Here is a 13,780-nt window from a genome sequence, read left to right on the forward strand (position 1 = left end):
TGTCCAGACAGAGCAAAGCTCCTTGCCACTGAGGGAGCCTGTTGCTATGGCTACTCAATCTGGACCAGTTACATCTGCTGATCAGGCTGAGGAAAATGGTCCTCTGGTGGAGGTCAAGCGCTGCTTACTAGTGAGGACAGATTCGCAATTGTTTGAGACCGCAGGGGTGGACGTAGGAATACTTGACCATCAGTATAGGGGGCTAAGGGATACTTGTTCTCAGGTGACCCTGTGCCATCCAGACATTATTCCTAGGGAGTATATAATCCCAAATGAGAGCTTGAAGGTGGCAGGGATTGAGGGGCAGGTGATCTCACTGCCAGTAGCTGAGGTACCTGTGAGCTTTCAAGGCTGGAGGGGAGTTTGGCGGCTAGCGATTTCATCGACTCTGCCAGCAGCCGTGCTCGTGGGAAATGACCTGGCTGAACATGTGAAACGGGTGCTAGTGATTACACGCTCACAAGCTACCACGGGGACAGTTCAGGGGGGTACTGAAGAGCCCGAGGTGGAAGCAGGTGAGGGTAGTCCCGAAGCTGTGGTAGAAACATTAACCACGGACAGCAAATTTGGCCAAGAGCAAAAGGCAGACGCCACTCTCCAAAAGTGTTTTGAAAAGGTGACAGACACCCAGCTAACACCTGAAACCCCAGCGAGATTTTGCGAGAGAAAGGGAATTTTATATAGAGAGACCCTGATGAATATCTCAAAAGGGGGAGATGGGATCAGAAGTCAGCTAGTTGTACCTGAAAAGTATCGCCCCATGATCTTACAAAGGGGGCACTCTGACATGTTTGCTGCGCACTTAGGGGTGAACAAAACACAGCAGAGAATCACACAAAATTTTTACTGGCCTGAAATAGGGAAGCAGATCAAGGAGTTCTGTAGACAATGTGATGTGTGTCAGAGGCAGGGGAATAACCGTGACAGGACCAAAGCGAAGTTGTGCCCTTTGCCTGTGATTGACACCCCGTTCAAATGTATAGGAGTGGATATTGTGGGACCTTTGCCCAAGGCCACAAAGAGGGGGAACCGGTTCATTCTCACCATTGTGGACCATGCCACGAGGTACCCCGAAGCCATACCCTTGACTAATATCGAAACTAACACAGTGGCGGATGCCTTGGTGGGGTATATGTCCAGGATGGGATTTGCCTCAGAAATAATCACAGATTTGGGCACATCGTTTACATCAAAGCTTATGAAACGGTTATGGCAAATCTGTGGAATTAAACACAAGGAAATCACTGCCTATCACCCCGAAAGTAATGGGTTAACAGAGAAGTTCAATGGGACTCTGATGCGCATGATTAGGGCTTACTTGGCAGAGAATCCAAACAATTGGGACCAAAAGCTGCAATCCCTTTTGTTTGCTTATCGATCAGTGCCACAAGCCAGTACCGGGTTCAGTCCGTTTGAACTTTTGTTTGGGAGAAAAGTAAAAGGTCCACTAGATTTAATCAAACAAAATTGGGAGCAGATCACCCAGGATGACCCACAAGATGTTGTGACGTACATTGACACTTTAATGAATGACCTGAAGAGAAACCTAGAGCTAGCAGCAGAAAACCTGCAAGCTCAGAAGGTCAGACAGAAAACCTGGTATGACCAGAAAGCCAGGGAGAGGCGCTTTAACCCAGGGGAGGAAGTGCTTTGGCTTAGGCCCTGCAAAGAAAACAAACTGCAGCTCAAATGGGCAGGACCATACAGGGTCATCTCCAAGATGTCAGATCTGAACTACCTTATAGAACAGGAGGAATACCAAACACGAAGGGTGGTACATGTGAATGCCCTGAAACCCTACTACAGAGGGGAACAGAGGGTTTTATTTGCGATAAAAGCAGCTGAGAGTGAGGAAGCTGAATTACCCTTCTGGGAGGGTAGAGGGGAAGTGAAATACAACCCAGATGAGGTGAAGATCAGTCCTGCACTCACCCAAGACCAGCAGCAAGAACTAAAAGTGCTGCTCACGAAATATCATAAGGGTTTTTCAATTAAGCCGGGGATAGTGAGAGGAGTGATCAAACCCCTGGAGGCCAAGATAGAAGCCGTTCGTGATTGGCCCAGACCCAACACCAAGAAAAAAGTCAAATCATTTCTTGGGTTGGTGGGCTATTACAGAAAATTCATCCCGAGGTTTAGCGAGATAGCGACTCCGCTGACCGATCTGACGCGGAAGAAGACTGATGACCGCATCCCGTGGACCAGCGACTGTGAGGAGGCGTTCCAGAGGTTGAAGGAGGCACTTGTCCATTATCCAGTGCTGCGTGCTCCAGACTTCGACCGGGAGTTCATCATCTACACCGATGCGTCTAACAGCGGGGTAGGAGCAGTTCTTTGCCAGGAGGATGAAAATGGTGACCAGCATCCAGTGTCCTACCTGAGTAGGAAACTGCAGAAAGGTGAGAGACATTTGGCAACCGTGGAAAAGGAGTGCCTGGCCATAGTATACGCGATTCAGAAGGCCAAACCTTACATCTGGGGAAGACATTTTGTTCTGTGCACTGACCACTCACCACTGCAGTGGTTAAAGACAATGAAAACCCATAATAGTAAACTTATGAGGTGGGCTTTAAACCTGCAAGACTTTGACTTTGAAGTGAAGGTGGTCAGAGGGTCAATGAACTGTGTTGCTGACGCCTTGTCAAGAAGACCCAACGAGTGAAGACGGCGAAGAAACCATGGACTATGTATATTTTGGTGACCAAAAGTTAAATGTACTTGTTTATTAAACATGCTTGGTTTGTATTAATAAAGGTAACTTGATGGATTGTAAATATTAATGTTTAAAGTAAGTATGGGATTGTGTTATAATGTATAACTGTTTTGTGTTTGATCCTGGTTGTTTTTTTGGAGAAAAGCACTTTAGCTTTTCCCCCGCTAAACAACTTATAAAGAGGGGAGGTGTCACATACAGCACTGATAGTACCTGTCTGTCATGGGTTTGGAGGGAAAGTTCCATCCTATGGGGAGTGGAAGGCGGGACATCAGGGGGGAGGAGCTGTACTGTATATATATGTGGAGCTTGTGTGGAGAATGAGGAGTTGGAGTCTGTGTGTCAGACTGAGTACAACTGTGTGTCAGTTAGTACATACCTGATAGGTTCAGGTTTCTATTTAGGTAGCCAGAACTGATAGGTTCAGGGTCTGTGCGTTACCTTAAAGGGTTCTGGGGGAACCAATCTGTTATATGTGTATGTTTGGGGTTATGCCACGTTACATTATCCTATTTACCTGATTCTTTTATGTACCCTGTTTGTTATTTCAATAAACCTTGTTCTTTTATTTAGTAAAATCCATTCCTGGTCTGTGTGACTTCTTACAGGGAATGGTTGGTGGCAGCATAAGTACATGGTGGCATACTCCAGTAGGTCTGGGGTTGTCACAAGAAGGTTTGAAATTAATTTGGGAAAATGACATAAAGACAGAAATTAAAACAGAGGATTGGATAAAAATGTGGAGGATGAGAGTTTTAAGATGAATGTCGACAAGAATAAAGGAAAACAATTTCAAAATCTGTTTAAGATGGTATTTGACTCCTGTAAAACTAAATATAATAAACCCAGCATACCCCAAAGCATGTTGGAAATGTGATGAGGACATATGTGGTGGGATTGCTAACTGGTTAAGAAATTTTGGAAATTGATTTTTAAGGAAATGTGTGATATATTTGGTAAAGATGTTGATTTTAATGCTAAAATTGCTTTATTGTCAATTTTTTATAATACAGTACAGATTTGGATTATTACTCAAAAGAATTAATTACAAATTTTATGACAAGTGCTAGAATATTAATAGCTAGGTTTTAGAAAGACAAAAATGATATTAAAATAGAAGATTGGTATAGTGAAGAATGGGACATTGCATTAAACGATAAATTGACTATTGAACTCAAAATAAAAAGAGGGGAAATAAGCTCTAACAATGTTTATGATATTTGGGTAAATTTGTGGAATTTGTGTTAGTGGAAGGAAGGGGGAAAGCCTCTAAAGAATATTCTATACAATTTTGGAGAGGTAGTCTGTAATTAAAATATTGTTAAATGGAGTCCCATGGGTATGGGGTGCACGTTAGAATTTAGTTTATAATAAGCACTATTATTTGTACTTTTTTTGTTGTATATTTTTTGTATTAAAAAATTAGAATAAAAATTTTAAAAAATCAAAATTAAAAAAAAGGTGCCGGCGTGGTTCACGAGCAGAGTTACAGAGGCTTTAAAGGGAAAGGAGGGGTCCTTCCATAAATGCAAATCCTTCCCAAGTGAGGAAAACAAAAAGGAACATAAACTGTGGCAAAAGACATGGAAGAAGATGAGACAGAAGGCCAAGAAATAATTAATGGAACGTTATGGCCAGCAATATGAAGGGGAATAATAAAAGCTTCTTTAAATATCTTAGAAGCAGGAAACTTGTCAGAGAAGCAGCTGGTCCTCTGGATGGGGAGGGAGGAAAAGGGGGATTTGGAGATAGCACAGACATTAAAGGAGTTATTTGCATCTGTCTTCACGACAGACAACCTTGGGCAGATTCTGCTGCCCAAACAGCCCTTCTTGAAGAAGGAATTCAATGAAATCCAAGTTCTTTTACTTGAGCCACGTGTCACCGGGAGGGTCTTGTATGGAGGCCTGAAAATGGTTCCAGAGACTCAAAGTAGGAAGGCCTCAGAAAACTACAGTGGGGTCTCGACTTACGAACTTAATCCGTATTGGAAGGCGGTTTGTAGGTCGAAAAGTTCTTAGGTCGAATCTGTGTTTCCCATAGGAATGCATTGAAAACCATTTAATCCGTATCTGCTCTTTTCCGTCCATAGAAACTAATGGGAAGCTGCTATTCCACCTTCTACCACTAGAGGGAGATATTTTTTCTGCGTTTTTTTTTCCTGAGATCAAGAAAACGAAGCCAATTTTAAAGCATGTTTAAAGCATGTTGTGCTGATTTTTTCAGCACAAAGACACACAGGCAGGAGTCTGGAACTCACACCTCAGCCTTTTCAGGTGCTGAGCAAGCGTCTGGAAGCCTCTTCAGAGCCAGCCGATCAGCTGTTAGGCGGGGAGGGGGGGCAGGAGTGGGGGGAAAAAGCACAAAATGGCTGCCGGGCCCCCTTCTGGGTGTCGGCTTTTAGCTGTTTCCTGCTCTTTTTCCTGCAGTACGGGGGCTACCAAGGCCTGGTAAGTGACTTTCTTTTATTGATTTTTCTGACCCTTTCCCCCCTCCAGAAGCCTCTAAGGGGAGGGAGGGGGCACTTTTTTCCTGTTTGTAACTCGAGGGAAGTCGAGTCCTTATTTCCCTATGGGGCAGGTTCATAAGTTGAATTGTTCACAAGTAGGGTCGTTCGTAAGTCGAGCCCCCACTGTAACTATAGAGACATTCCCACCTTGGCAAAATTTGTATAGAAGACGTCAGGAGCCATAGGTCTCTTGGAGAAGGTCACAATGGAGAAAGAAGCAAAATTACAGGCTGAAGTAGTTTCCCTGAAGAATATGGTTTTGCCACAGAGGTTAGGCACTGATAGGATGGCTAACCACCTCGTTGCAGCCTGTGTGCCTAATATAAATCAAACACGTATGTACCAGAACACCTCAAAATGACCAGTGTAGGATCATGATGTGTTAGCAGAGTTGATTGGTAGGAATCGTGAGGATAGAGATAAAAGAGTTGAATTCAGGTAGCAAGAGAGAATATCACACGGGGGTTTGGAATTGCCTTCCCAGAGAAGGAGACTGGAGGGGGAAAGTGGTGGATTGAGGACAGGAGACCTTCTTGCATCAGCCGGTGTCAGTCTCAAGGGAAGCCCCACAGAAAGAGGATTACAGTAGTCTAATCTTGAGACTCGCTGTGCGTGGACCCATCCGGGGAGTCACAATTGCATCCAGGCAGGGGCCCAGCTGCACCATCCGTCTAAGGCGGATCGGGCCACAGACGCTGCAAGGTTGTCCATTGACAGCGTTGGGTCCAGAAGGACACTCAGCATGCTTTAGGAACTACCCAAAGCGCAGACATCAGGGGAACCCAGTTGGAAGCCCCCCCGTCTCCTTCGGATTCAGCTTTCATCTATCCTCCCGTTGAAGGAGAAGGTGGGAACAGGAATGACGTTCCCTGTTAATCAATTATCATCAGAGTCCGAAGTACAGGTGGATGGGTGCAAAGCAAAATTCCCCAGTCTGGCTTGTCTGTCGAGGGGGGACAAGAAGGAAGGCTTAAAGGGGAACCCCACACACACACCACAAATCAGGATGACCAAGGTTTGCCTCTTGTTAACAGGACCTGCCTTTGGTGAGCAGGGGCTTGGGGCGAGCAGGATTGACATGTTTTTGAACCACCCTAGACAAAACGCAATGAAAACAATATCCCAAAACACCACCACTTTGCACATGTTCAGAGAGGCAGATGGAGTATCAGACTGGAAACCGGGAGACCTGGATTCAAATCCCTGCCGGGCCAGGGAAACTGAGAGGAGAGAGTATGTGGGGGGGGGGGGCAAGGCTACTGAAGCCACCTCTTGGAATCTCACTGACCTGGCAAACGTTGGGCGGGATCTGGGATTTGGGTCTTCCTTTTTGGTCCCAAAATAAAGCAAAGAGACTCACTCCTTCCTAGGAGAAAAGAAAAAGAGAAAAGATCAGCCTGGAGGCTTTGTGTCAGACACCCAGAGTGGCCTCTAGCCAGAGGGGCAGCAGCGTATATATAAAAAAGGGAAAAAATGTTATTTATCCAAATCCTGCCAGATTCTCCCTCCTGGTCTTCATCATCATCGTCATCATAATCTTCTTGGGCAATCAGGCTCCGCGGCCAACTTAAGTCCTTTCCTTCCAGCCAGGCCTTTCCATATCCAACCCCCACCCCAATGTTTCCTCTCTCCTCCCTTCCAGGCCGGAGTCTCCACCTTCATCCCATTTTCTCTGCTTCGCCCCCCCCCTTTTCTGGCCCCCTCGTGCCCATCTCTCTCTCTCCCCCACACCTTCCTCTTCCTCCTCTTCCTCCTGCAGAGACACACACACACACCGCTTCCCACCCAAAGCGTTGCAGCCTTAAAACCCCTTTTCCCACTTTTGCAGAAGGGGGGAGTCTGGACTTTGGGGGAACACCTTGTGTGGGGGGGGGAGAGGGAGGAGGGGAGAGCCAGTTTCCCTTCTCTCCTTCCTTTTCTTTTCCCTACAGCCACCGAGGCCTCCAGCATTCAAGAGAAAGTCGAGGGGGTCTCCTCAGAGGAAAACTCAGACCAGTATGGGATCCTGATGTGTTAGCAGAGCTGATTGGCAGGAATCGTGAGGATAGGGATAAAAGAATTGTAATTGGAATTTATTTATTTAATTTATTTATTTATTTATTGTGATTCTTATTATTTGGGGGTGATTTGTATGTGTTCTATCTAGACTTCAGCCTTTGTGTGTTGCTTTTTGTTCATTTCCAAGCACAGGAATGGCTATACAAAGAGAAGCAGATTTAAATTCAGTGTTGTTTCAATTGACAGAATTTAAAAAGCGGGGAGTGATACCTGGATATAGTCGAAAGCAGTTTTATTCCTGGTCTTGAAGCAGAAAATTTTATTCTACATGTTATTTCCTATATTAATTCCCTCTTGACATTTGTATTAAACACCTTCCAGCCCCTCACCTTTCAACTAGCAGGTGGCCCATTTAGGAATGCTGCCCAGGGGTCAAACACAAAATAGAAGCATAGAATCATGGAAAAGTGAAGTTGGAAGGGGCCTACAAGGCCATCAAGTCCACCCCCCTGCTCAAGGTAGGAATAGAGTCCAAGCAGATCTGCCAGGTGATGATCTAAGTTTTTCTTGAATGCCTCCAGGATTGGAGCACTCCAAAGTAGTTGAAACATAAAACCCAGCAAGGAGATGGAAGCTGAAGTCCATACATCTGGGCCCTGCTTGGTATCCTAAATACTGTATATTAATAAGATAATGAATTTGGAATACACTTTCTTCCAGACAGTGCGGGGGAATCCTACAGGAAGGTCATCAAAGGGGAGGCGGGCACTCCACAACTATCTATAAGGGACCCACTTGTTTGTTTTCCGCACGTTTATACTAAGGAGGCCAAAACCCCTTACCTGGAGAGAACTTCTTGTTTTCCAGAAATCTCAAGGAGGACACCCGCGGGCGGAGCTCTCTGGCCTGGATGCAGAAGATCCCATTTTCCCCTGAGGAAATGGGAAGTCAGCTCCTGAAGGAAGACTAGCAGCCGAAAGGGGAAACCACAAGAAAAAGGGTCAGAAATATTTCCCCTCTGCACGCCAGGACCGAAGAGGCAGAGGGTCCACACTCCCAATTCAGAAAGGGGAACTGGCAAGCTGGTGTTGCTTCACAGAGGGTGCCCCCAAGTTGGTGGGTTATTGGCTTTCTCTTTGACTGTCAGGAGGAAGGGAAAACTTCAGAGCTGCAGCAAGGAACAGAAAAATGAAAATGAAAATATCCTTGTGACTTAATTCCTATTGATTTTTGGACTGTGAAAACCCTTTGCTTACTGAAATTCAAATATTTTCATTGCTAAAATATTTTAAATATGGAATTAACTTTCCAACAATCTTAGTCTCCAAGATGGCAATAGGAAAGCAGATATGAAATATTTCAGCTTCACATCGATGTATAAGGACCAATTAATGAGGGCAGAATGACTTTGCCTCCAAGTAGAAATGAAAATGAATGAGGAAATATTATGGAAACGGCTAGGAAACACTTGACTGAGATTGCATAAAATAAATGTTCAGGTTTAACATTTGTCCTTGCTAGCAAAACTGACATTGAAACATCCTCAAATCCTCCACTTTCCAGGGGACAGGCAGGGAGGAATGCAAAAATATGGAATTTCACATGTTCAAAGCATTAGGGGGCATGCGGGAAAACCAGCCCAGTGGAAATGTACAATGTGTTGAACAACTGATGCTTCCAGCCAAGTCTGGGAACAAGGTCACAGGGGAGAATAACCTTGCCACAGCTGAGAGTTCAGGGTGGAGTCAAGAAAGAAGAGAATCGAAAAGGTATTGAACATATTTACGTTGCACGCGTTAATCTGACATTACAATAAAGGGAGGTAGTGAAGGGTCTAGCGCTGGAGGCATTGAAGAGAATGCCTGACAGACACCTGTCAGATACACTCTGAGAGATGGGATTGATGTACCGAGCAGGGGGTTTGGACTTAGAATCATAGAATCTCAGCGCTACATTTTTGCAATAAAAAATAATAACTATAAAATCTTATTGGTCTCTTGAACAGCAAGCCTGCTAAAGCCGACTCCTAGAGGGGGTGGCAAGGTCGCAGATAGCTACCTACATATTCCTACCTTATTGAGCTTTAGTGAGTCTTAAGGGACTACGAAGCCCAAGTGTCTGTACTTGCTAAGGACAAGTAAGTGCAAGAGTGAATCTTTTAGGTCAGACTTGGGCGAAAGGGTCTGTGTTACGCCCTAGCTGAGGTTACTAGGACTCAACCCTGCAGGAAAGGGGTATCTAGATGCCTGGATGCTCTCTGGCCGAAGGAACAGCGCTCCCTAGTGGGAGGTTGGTCCTGACACTAACGAACTACAAAGACAATGTGTCTGTATTTGCAAAGTACTAAGTAAAGTGTTCTCTTAAGGTCAGGCTTATTCTAGGCGCAAAGGCTACGCACTGCTGGAGGTTGAGGACTTGCCCCAGCGTAAAAGTGGTAGATTTGTGGCTGAGGGATTGCCTGACTGAAGGATCCAAAATCTTTAGGGAGATTTGGTCCTGACACAGACAACCCAAATAGTGCGTTTGCTGACCTTGACCCAGACATCTTGGAGAGCGAAGTCAAGTGGGCCTTAGAAAGCATGGCTAACAACGCCAGTGGAGGTGATGGCATTCCAGTTGAACTATTTCAAATCTTCAAAGATGATGCTTTTAAGGTGCTACACTCAATTAAGATTGCTGGAAGAAATATCAACAACCTCAGATATGCAGATGCTACCACTCTTAAGGACAGAAAGTGAGAAGGAGGAATTAAAGAACCTCTTAATGAGGGTGAAAGAGGAGAGCGCCAAAAAAGCTCAACATCAAAAATAACTAAGATACCATCTTCTCGGGCTCCATGATCACTGTAGATGGTGACAGCAGCCATGAAATTAAAAGACCCCTTCTTCTTGGGAAGAAAGCGATGACAAACCGCGACAGCATCTTAAAAAGCAGAGACACCACCTTGCCAACAAAAGTCTGAATAGTCGAAGCTATGGTTTTTCCAGTAGTGATGTATGGAAGTGAGAGCTGGACCATAAAGAAAGCTGACAGCCGAAGAATTGATGCCTTTGAATTGTGGTGCTGGAGGAGGCTCTTGAGAGTCCCCTGAACTGCAAGGAGAACAAACCTATCCATTCTAAAGGAAATCAACCCTGATTGCTCACTGGAAGGACAGATCCTGAGGCTGCGGCTCCAATACTTTGGTCATCTCATGAGAAGAGAAGACTCCCTGGAAAAGACCCTGATGTTAGGAAAGTGTGAAGGCAAGAGGAGAAGGGGACGACAGAGGATGAGATGGTTGGACAGTGTCATCGAAGCTACGAACATGAATTTGACACAACTCTTCCACAGGCAGTGGAAGACAGGAGGGCCTGGAGTGCTCTGGTCCATGGGGTCACGAAGCGTCGGACATGACTTAGCAACTTAACAACAACAAAATGAACAACAAGGGAGGACAACTGAAATCAGTATGACCCCCATCCCAAAAATTGTGTAGCTTTCATTTTCTTCTCTGCTTTTCATCCCCTACTTGAGCTTCTGGGGCTTGGGGCAGAACCACTGGGCACAATAATCACGTCCTTTACAAGAGATGGACTTAGGAAGGAGTCCATCTCCAAAACCCTCCATTTGGCACCCTTGAGTTCTGTGTCGTGTTCTGGACACCGCACTTCAAGAAGGATAGTGACAAATTGGGATTGAAGATGAAGTTGATCTAGGCTACTTCTCAGTTTGTTATTCTGTTAAACAGCTGCATCTTGGCAGGAAGCCACACGAAACCTCCTCCACACACTCTATTGCCCAAGGGGCCAAAAAACCTTTACCTGGAGAGACCTTCTTGTTTTCCAGAAATCTCAAGGAGGACACCCGCGGGCGGAGCTCTCTGGCCTGGATGCAGAAGATCCCGTTTTCCCCTGAGGAAGCACGAAGTCAGCTCCTGAAAGAACACCAGCAGCTGAAAGGGGAAACCACAAGAAAAAGGGTCTAAAATATTCTCCCCTCTGCAGGACAGAAGAGACACACTCCCAATCCAGAAAGGGGGAACTGGGAAGCCCAGAGAGACAACTTCCTCGAATTTAAAAAAAGAAAAAAGAAAAAAAAGAAACCAATTCAATTCATGGCCTCCCATTGCAGTTGAAATTTAGGGTTTCGCAGAGAAAGAATCTGGGGCATGTTGTTGTTCTGCCTCTTGAGGAGAATTTAGGGAAGAGAAACTCCCTTTGGGTTTTCCTGGTGTTGCTTCACAGAGGATGCCCCCCCAGTGGGTGGGGAGCCATCAAAGGGGGGGGTTCTCTGATTAGGTGGATTTCCGTCCCCCTCTTAATTTTTTTTTGCCCTCCTCTCCCCTGGATTACCCCCAGAAGAGCCACTTCCCTGAAGGACAGTCTGTGTTTTGTGTGTGTGTGTCTCTGGGAGGTTGCCTGCCTCGGTCCCCTCCCTCCCTCCCTGTTGACCCCCCCCACTTTCTCTGCCTTTTTGTCCCCCCTGCCCATCTCTCTCTCTGTCCCTCCCCTCACCTTCCTCTTCCTCCTGCAGAGACCCCCCCCCGTTTCCCACTCCAGCCATAGAAACCCCTTTTCCCACTTTTGCAGAAGGGGGGTCTGGACTTTGGGGGGGGAACCCCTTGTCTGGGGGGGGGAGAGGGAGGGGGGGGAGATGGTCTCCTCAAAGGAAAACCCAGGTTGAGCCCCCCCCTCCATGCACGCACCAAACAGGCACACACAAATTTCCCTACCTCCGCCGACCCTCTCCCCCCCCCACCCCCGGCATCCCCAAAGAGGAGACTCGGAAGGAAAGGGGTGCAATTTGTGAGACCACAAAAGGGGGGGAGAGGGAGGGAGGGGGGAGCGCGTGCCTTTTTTGCCAATCCCCCCTCTTCTCCCCCTCTCTCTTCCCGGGGGGGGGGTGGAAAAGGGAATTGCCCTTCCCTTTGATTGAACTCCCCAGCCCCCCCCCCCGGCAATATTTTGTAAACCCCCCCCCCCGCATGGCTCACCTCCTTGCAGGTCCTGAGGCCGGGAAACTCCCGAGGAGACCCTTCGGCACCCGCCTTCCCCGGAGACCATAGAGACGGGAGGACACAGACGGGGTGGGCCTCCCACCGCTTCCGCTTCCGGTTTGGGAAAAAGGGGAGGGGCTCCTTCTCTCTTCTTTCGTAGCTCTAGGTTCTCCCCCCTCCAACACCCCCCCAAAGGGTTTCATAAATGAGAGGAGGGGGGCGGAGGAGGGGGGGGACCTGCAGAAAGGAAAGAGGGGGGTGTCTGTCTGTGTGTGTGGGGGGGGTTATAAGGAAGAGGCCAGCCCCCCCAATCTATGACCTTCTTCTGGGGGGGGGCAGAGAGAGTGACCGTTTCCAGGCGAGCTTCCGTGGGTGGCTCAGTCCAGGCAACGCGGGGGGGGGGGTTATACAGAGGCGACCGTGGTGTGTGTTTGTGTGTGTGTGTGGGAGGGGTTGCTATGAAACGTCTTTGGGGGGGGGAGAGACAGGAGGGGCTGCAGGAACCGGGGTGGGTTGGGAGCTCACAAAGGTCTCTCGCTCACATCACTCTCCGGGAAAGGATGCTCTGGATCGAGGCCAGCCAAGAAAAATTTTAAAAACCATAAGAAGTTAATTTAAAAAAAAAAAAACTAGACACAAATTAAAATGGAATAATTAAAAGCAGGTAAACATTAACAACTGCCTAACATTTAAAAAAAAGTCTTGGATCTGGATAGTTCCGGCACACCAGGGGAGGGGAGAAATCTGCCTTCTTTTCACCTGGCAGGGAGATTTGTTTATTTTTTTCGGTGCAAAGGGGTTTGGTTTGGTTTGGTTTCTTCAGAAGGTGGTTGTTGTTGTTTTTTTAAATCCCTGCTGGGATTCCTAAGTTCATGGTGGAAAAAAATGTGAAGGGTTTCTTGGTTGCTCCAGAGCCCTAGCTCCTTTGGGTCCTTTTAAGGAGAAAGGCAGGGGAAAAGCTCTTTTAAATAAAATAAATTTACCCTACCCCTCCCATTGCAGACCACTGGGAAACCTGACTAGAGGAGAATTAAAACCCGGAACCTTCCTGGTGGTGAAAACTCAAGACAGGCAATCCGAACGGAAAAAAGGCAAAAAAATCCGAATAAAATCCCCAGTGGCGACGGCAGCAAAATAAGGAAAGTTATACAACAAAGAATCTTCCACCGGATGAGGGTATTGCAGGAATCCTCTCTTTCCAGAGTCGGCGGATTTTTGTTTTCAGCAGTCCTGTTGAGGTCCTCCAGGGTCAAGAGTGACGGACCGTGCGTCGGTCCCTTTGTCATGGTCGGAGCACCCCTTGGCCCAACGCAGCCTCTTCATGGCTCTCCCCTCTACCGGTTGGGAGAAGGGGACCCACTAAGGTGGTCCACCCTCACAGATTACTGGACCCTTTTGGATTCCAGCGTGCCATGCAAGGGATTCCCGCTGACCTGTTTGGTGCGCCTTTCAAAGCCTCCTGGGCCACTGACACGTTTGCACCCTGAGCGCCGTGTCCATTGCCAACCCTGTCCTGCCCCCTGGTACACCCAGGATTTGGGGGGGGGGGAGATGAAGCAATGGGAGAAGGCTATTTCTTTAT

General features: G+C 47.0%; 1 protein-coding gene and 1 long non-coding RNA gene across 8 annotated transcripts in view; one reads left to right on the forward strand and one right to left on the reverse strand.

The window, feature by feature from the left end:
• The window catches only part of LOC110070714 (uncharacterized), a 37,053-nt gene extending 24,726 nt beyond the window's left edge, over positions 1 to 12,327 (reverse strand). For 2 of the 7 annotated variants that reach the window (XM_078387101.1, XM_078387098.1), the window contains exons 1-3: positions 12,196 to 12,317; positions 11,024 to 11,154; positions 6,511 to 6,588 (exon numbers count right to left, since the gene is read on the reverse strand). The gene's annotated coding sequence lies outside the window, so the exon portion shown is untranslated. The other 5 variants (XM_078387103.1, XM_078387102.1, XM_078387099.1 and 2 more) reach the window with 4 other exon arrangements.
• Positions 12,328 to 12,661: 334 nt separating this feature from the next.
• Positions 12,662 to 13,318, forward strand: LOC144587332 (uncharacterized). Its single transcript, XR_013542492.1, has 2 exons — positions 12,662 to 12,862; positions 13,201 to 13,318. It is a non-coding gene; the product is annotated as an uncharacterized LOC144587332 (long non-coding RNA).
• Positions 13,319 to 13,780: the final 462 nt, after the last annotated feature.

The sequence above is a fragment of the Pogona vitticeps genome, chromosome 2 (assembly GCF_051106095.1).
Source record: "Pogona vitticeps strain Pit_001003342236 chromosome 2, PviZW2.1, whole genome shotgun sequence".
Taxonomy (NCBI): domain Eukaryota; kingdom Metazoa; phylum Chordata; class Lepidosauria; order Squamata; family Agamidae; genus Pogona; species Pogona vitticeps.